Genomic DNA, 6,000 nt, shown 5'->3' on the forward strand with positions numbered 1-6,000 from the left:
CTCCCCGGAGTGCCTCACGGGGGCGCTAAACATTACCGTCACCGGGAACAAATGCGCCAGGGGCATCCCCCGCTTGAAGGTGACCTCCCTCTTCGTAGTGTTCCTGACCATCACTGCCATCCTGCTCGCCTGTACAAGCGAGGGCTTCTGCAATTCGGGCCTCACCAGCACCCCAGCCAGAAACCCCGACACCCCCTTGTGGTTCTCCAGAGCGTCCACTAAGAGGGTTTCTCCCTCAGGCATTCCGGGAAATATGGTGGGTCTCCATCACTCTCGCTACCTCCCCGGGCCATACCACCATTGGTTTCGACTGGGTGAACCACACGGTCCCTCGTTTAAATTTGGTATCCAGCCCAATGCTGCCACGCACTTCCTCAAGATCACCTTGATACACTGGGAGCACGGACAGGGTCCCCAAAAATCTCTCACCCGCCTTCTCCTTACAGGCCCCCATGAGCCTCCTCACCAGAGGGATGTTGGTCCCCACCAGAATTGAAACGCAGCTCTTCTTAACAGGGAAACCAGCACCTCTATATCAAGACCCTCAGACACTCCCACATCGGCCTCCGAGAACTCCAGTTTCACTGACAAATAACCGTCGTATGGATAATCACCAGCACTGATCCCCGAAATCTCCAGTGCACTGAATGGTGTCAAGGCTAAATGCTTCAGATACCGGTTGTAAAACGAATGGTACAGTAACGTGACCTGCGACCCCGTGTCGAATATGGCTTTAGCGTAAATACTCTCTATCCGCAGCGACACACTGGAGTGTGGTCCCACTAAGCCTTCAGGAATAGGGTCTTTTACTTTCGGGAGTACCTTGGTACATTGCTGGGAACGTGTTCCCCCAGAGACACCAGGCCGTTCCCTCACTGGGTCCCCTCTAGGTTTCCCCAACGACTCTCCCTGCTGAGGTACCCGGGGGCTCACTCTCCTTCTGGCGTGAGACCTGCTGCCAGCAGCCCTCCGCACTGTTCATCCCCTTGGGGAATCTGTAGACCCCCCCCCGCCCACAACAGCCCCAACATATGGGGGGGGGGGTCACACCGACTGATAACAACCGACGTATCTCCGTTCTCAACTCTGCCACAATCTCTTCTACCGCTCCCCGGGGTAGGCTATCTGTGGTCACTTCACCGCAGGAGACACTACCGAGGACTGTACCCTGCTGACTGAGTCCTCCCGTGCTTCCGCCGCGTTCTCCTCTTCCCGTACCTCTCTGATCAGCTTAACAAAAGATGGAGGGGATGCGTCGTACGAGACTGTCAGAGACCCCACGCAATCGGGTCATGGCTATCTGGTCCATTCTTAACCGATCCACCTCAGCCGCCTGAATGACCCCTCTGTGCCGCAAGCAGTTTAGCTGCCTCTCTAGTCGTAAAATAAAAGCAGAAACCTTCTCCCCCTGCTCCTGACGCATGCTTTGAAACCCCACCAGGAGCTCCACTGGGCTTCCAGTCGGATCAAAATCATTGCCCAGTGCTTGTTGATAACTGACAGCTGTCGCTACGGGGTAATGCAACCTGACAGCTCTCTCGTCAACGGCCCGCCCATTCAAACTTTCAACCAATCGCTGTCGCTTTTCATCATCCGAGCACTGCCACTCATCGAACAACTGAGAGGTCCGTTCCGCCCACGTCTCATACTCCTCCTCCCCTTTAGGTGTGGGTGTTATTCCAGAGAATAGGTGGAGCCTGCCATAGCTGCGACTTGGAATCTGATTTTTCCATTTATTCGCCAGAGAAGTAAGGGCGGCTACTACCTCAGAATTCTCACTCTCCACCGGGGTACGTGGACTAATTAGATCTTCCAACTCCGACCACTCTTTCCCCTCACTCCACAGAAATGATAGAAACCCGTCTTTGAAATCTCCGCCTCCAGCTCCCTCAGCGCTGGTCTGCATGAGAACAAGAGCAGCATCCGCCATTTTATCAAGTCTCCGCTCACAATCACAACTTCAACAGAACCTAACAGTGGAATTAACAATTCATCCGGAGTACAAATATCTGCCTCACTGGTTCATTTCTCAGGGTAATTACACAGCATCCAACAGAATCAATCCCGAACGTAGCCCCCACAATTGTAATTCTCGCTTTGCCTAGCGGCTTAATCTAGGGGGTGATAACCCCCTTCCCGGCCAAACTGAAGAAATGTCGTTTGGATGGATGCTGCCCGATGTGTACCCTGTTACAAATTAGTGCCCAGAAATAAGAAACAGAACACACTTTGCGATTAAATGATTAAGCTTCATAACTCTTACTTTGACTGTATGGTTAGTAGAGAAACAAAATTGAATAAAGGGTGCGATCTTATTAAACAGTCTGTGCGCAAAAGTGGAGCTCACTGATAGGCTGATCGGTCCCCATCGGCCTCCTCCGATCGTCACTGCCCTTCGGACCCGCGCTCCGAGTCCACCCTCTCCGGCAGTCTAGCAAATCTCTCCATTCGCGTCTTCTCTCTCCATCTCTCTCTCTGACAAAATCAACGCTCCTAGATTCACGAAACAGAGCAACAAAATCCTGATTGGCTGACATGCATCCCACAGTCCTGTTATCTCCAGCCATAACACGAACATTGCTGCTGCAGAGAAACTGTTACTTCAGCAGTGAACATTACAAAGAAGCCATTACATTAGCAGTGAAACCTCACAGCGTGTTACACATAACAGAAGCATCTGGCTTCACTTGGGCTGTATTCCCTGGAGTTCAGGAGAATGGGGGCAGTGGTCGTGAGGGGAATCTCACTGAAACATTCTGCATGTTAAAAGCTCTGAACAGATTAGATATGCGAAAGTTATTTCCCATGGTAGGTGAATCTAGGACAAGAGAGCACAACTTCAGGATCGAAGGTCATCCATTTAGAAAAGAGATGAGAACTTACTTTAGTCAGAGGGTGGTAAATTTGTGGAATTTGTTGCCACATGCAATTGCGGAGGGCAAGTCATTGGGTGCACTTAAGACAGAGAGAGATGGGTTCTTGATTAGCCAGGGGATCAAAGGGTTTGGGGAGAAGACAGGGGAGTGGGGATGACTGGAGAATTGGATCAGCCCATGACTGAATGGCGGAGCAGCCTCGAAAGGCCGAATAGCCGACCTCTGCTCCTATATCTTATAGTCTTAATTGAGTTGACTGAGTGAATCCTTTCCCACATTCAGAACAGGAGAGTGGCATCCCCCAGTGTGAATTCGCTGATGTATTTTAAACTCAGACAACCGAGTGAATTCCTTCCCACAATCGGAGCAGGTGAACAGTTTCTTCCCAGTGTGAATTCGGTAGTGGCTCACAAGTTTGGATGACTGAATGAATCCCTTCCCACATTCAGAGCAGCTGAAAGGTTTCTCCCCAGTGTGAACTCGCTGATGCACCTTCAGTCGAGATGACCAAGTGAATCCCTTCCCACATTCAGAGCAGGTGAATGGCCATTCCCCAGTGTGAAGTCGCTGATGTTCCTTCAGTTGAGCGGAATGGGTGAATCTCTTCCCACATTCTGAGCAGATGAATGGTTTCTCCCCAGTGTGATCTAACTGGTGTGTCAGTAGTCGAGAACGCCGAGTGAATCCTTTCCCACAGTCTGAGCAGGTGAATGGCCTCTCCACAGTGTGAACAAACTGATGATCTTTCAGCTGAGCTGCATCGGTGAATCTCTTCCCACATTCTGAGCAGAGGAATGGTTTCACCCCAGAGTGGATTTGCTGGTGTCTCAAGAGCTGAGATGACCGAGCAAATACCTTTCCACATTCAGAGCAAGTGAACGGCTTCTCCCCAGTGTGAACTCGCTGATGCTCCTTCAGTACAGATGACCGAGCAAATACCTTTCCACATTTAGAGCAGGTGAATGGCCTCTCCCCAGTGTGAACTCGCTGGTGTGTCAGTAGGTCAGATGACTGAAGGAAACTCTTCCCACAGTCTGAACAAGTGAATGGTCTCTCCCCAGTGTGAACTAGCTGATGTTGTAGCAGGTGATTTGACTGAATGAATCTTTTCCCACAGTCTGAGCAGGTGAATGGCTTCTCCCCAGTGTGAACTCGCTGGTGGGTCTGTAGGTTGGACGATTGAGCGAATCCCTTCCCACAGTCTGAGCAGGTGAATGGCTTCTCCCCGGTGTGAACTCGCTGGTGTCTCTGTAGTTTGGAGGAGTGAGTGAATCCCTTCCCACAGTCTGAGCAGGTGAACGGCATCTTTTCAGTGTGAACTCGCTGGTGTTCATTCAGTTGATATGATTGAGTGAACCCTTCCCCACATTCAGAGCAGGTGAATGGCTTCTCCCCAGTGTGAACTCGCTGGTGTCACTGTGTTGTGGTTGAGTGTGTGAATGCCTTCCCACCGTCCGAGCAGGTCAATGTCCTCTCACTGGTAAATTTTCTGATATACCTTTAGCATCAATAACAGAATGGCTTCCCACTTGCAGAACAGGTGTAGCATCTCACTATGGTGTGAATTTGCTGATGTATCTTCATTACTGGATGACTGAGTGGTTCCCCTCCCTCACACAGAGCGGGTGAATGGCTTCTCCCCACTGTGAACTCACTGGCGTGTCTGCGGGTAGCCTGTGAGTGAATCTCTTCCCACACTGAGAGAAGGAGAATGATATCTCACTACGATCAATTCTCTGGGAATTCAGAAAGTCAGACGTTTGAATGCCTTGTACAATCAGTGCAGTTGAGAACTGATCTCCAGTGAACAAATGCTGGTGTGTTCTCAGTTCCCGGTTCCAGTGAATTTCACAGAGTAAAAAGAGAAAACTTCATTTCAGAGACAGAATACATTTACCAGCTGGGATGAGATACTTCTTCACCTCCAAGGATCGACAACAGATGTGTTGGCGTTGCAAAGAAAATATTTGGTCACTGCTTAAATATCCAGACAGAGACAGAAAAACTGATGTTTTGTTGTGTTGAAGATTCCTGTACACAAGTGCTCTGCAATTTCAAACCTGTAAAAATATTTGCAAAAGACATCAATGGCTGAAGAACAATATTTCAGGAGAGGTTTTCGTCTGTGGTGAGAACATCAGAACAAAAGAAATAGGAGCAGGAGTTGGCCATCTGGCCCTTAGAGCCTGATCTGCCATTGAATAAGATCATGGCTGATCTGGCCATGGACTCATCTCCACCAACTGCCTTCTCCCCATAACCCTTAATTCCCGAACTATGCAAAAATCTATCCAATCTTGTCTTAAATATATTTACTGAGGAAGCCTCCACTCCGTCATTGGGCAGAGAAATCCACAGATCCACCACCCTCTGGAAAAAGCAGTTCCTCCTCATCTCCATCCCAATTTACCCGAATTTTGAGGCAATGTCTCATCTACCAGTGGAAACAAATTTTTTTGCCTTTATCTTCTCTATTCCTTCCATAATTTTACATGTTTCTGTATGATTTCCTCTGAATGTGAGCTCTGGCGTCACATTTTACCAATTTCAACACAAGTTGGGGGTACTCAACTTGAGATATACCCCAGGATACTGTGGGAAGTGAGGGAGGAAATTGCTGAGCCTCTGGAGATGATCTTTGCATATCAATAGGGAGAGAAAAAGTACCAGAGGGTTCGAAGACATTTTTCCTTTTTCAAAAAAGGGAGTAGAGATCAGCCAGAAAATTACAGACCAGTGGTTCTTACTGCAGTGGAGGGCAAGTTGTTGGAGAAGCTCCTGAGAGGCAGGATTTATGAGCATTTGTAGAAGCATAATCTGCTGTGGGATAGTCAGCATGGCTCTGTCTAGGGCAGATCGTGCCTTATGAACCTGATTGAATTCTTTGAGGATGTAACAAAACACACTGATAAATGTAGAGCATTGGATATAGTGTACATGGCTTTCAGTAAGACTTTTGATAAGATTCCTCATGTGAGGCTCATTCAGAAAGTAATGAGGCAAGGATCCTTGTTTTGTTTTGTGTAGACCTTGCTTTGTGGATCCAGAATTGGCTTGCCCACAAAGCCAACGGTGGCTGTAGATGGCTTGTATACTGCATGGAGGACGGTGACCAGTGGTGTTC

The 6,000-nt window shown here is 48.9% G+C and overlaps 1 pseudogene; it reads right to left on the bottom strand.

Moving 5' to 3' along the window:
• Positions 1-5,310, bottom strand: part of LOC140185006 (uncharacterized) — a 686,808-nt pseudogene extending 681,498 nt beyond the window's left edge.
• Between the last annotated feature and the right edge of the window lie 690 nt (positions 5,311-6,000).

Source organism: Mobula birostris, chromosome 20, assembly GCF_030028105.1.
Source record: "Mobula birostris isolate sMobBir1 chromosome 20, sMobBir1.hap1, whole genome shotgun sequence".
In the NCBI taxonomy this organism is placed as follows: domain Eukaryota; kingdom Metazoa; phylum Chordata; class Chondrichthyes; order Myliobatiformes; family Myliobatidae; genus Mobula; species Mobula birostris.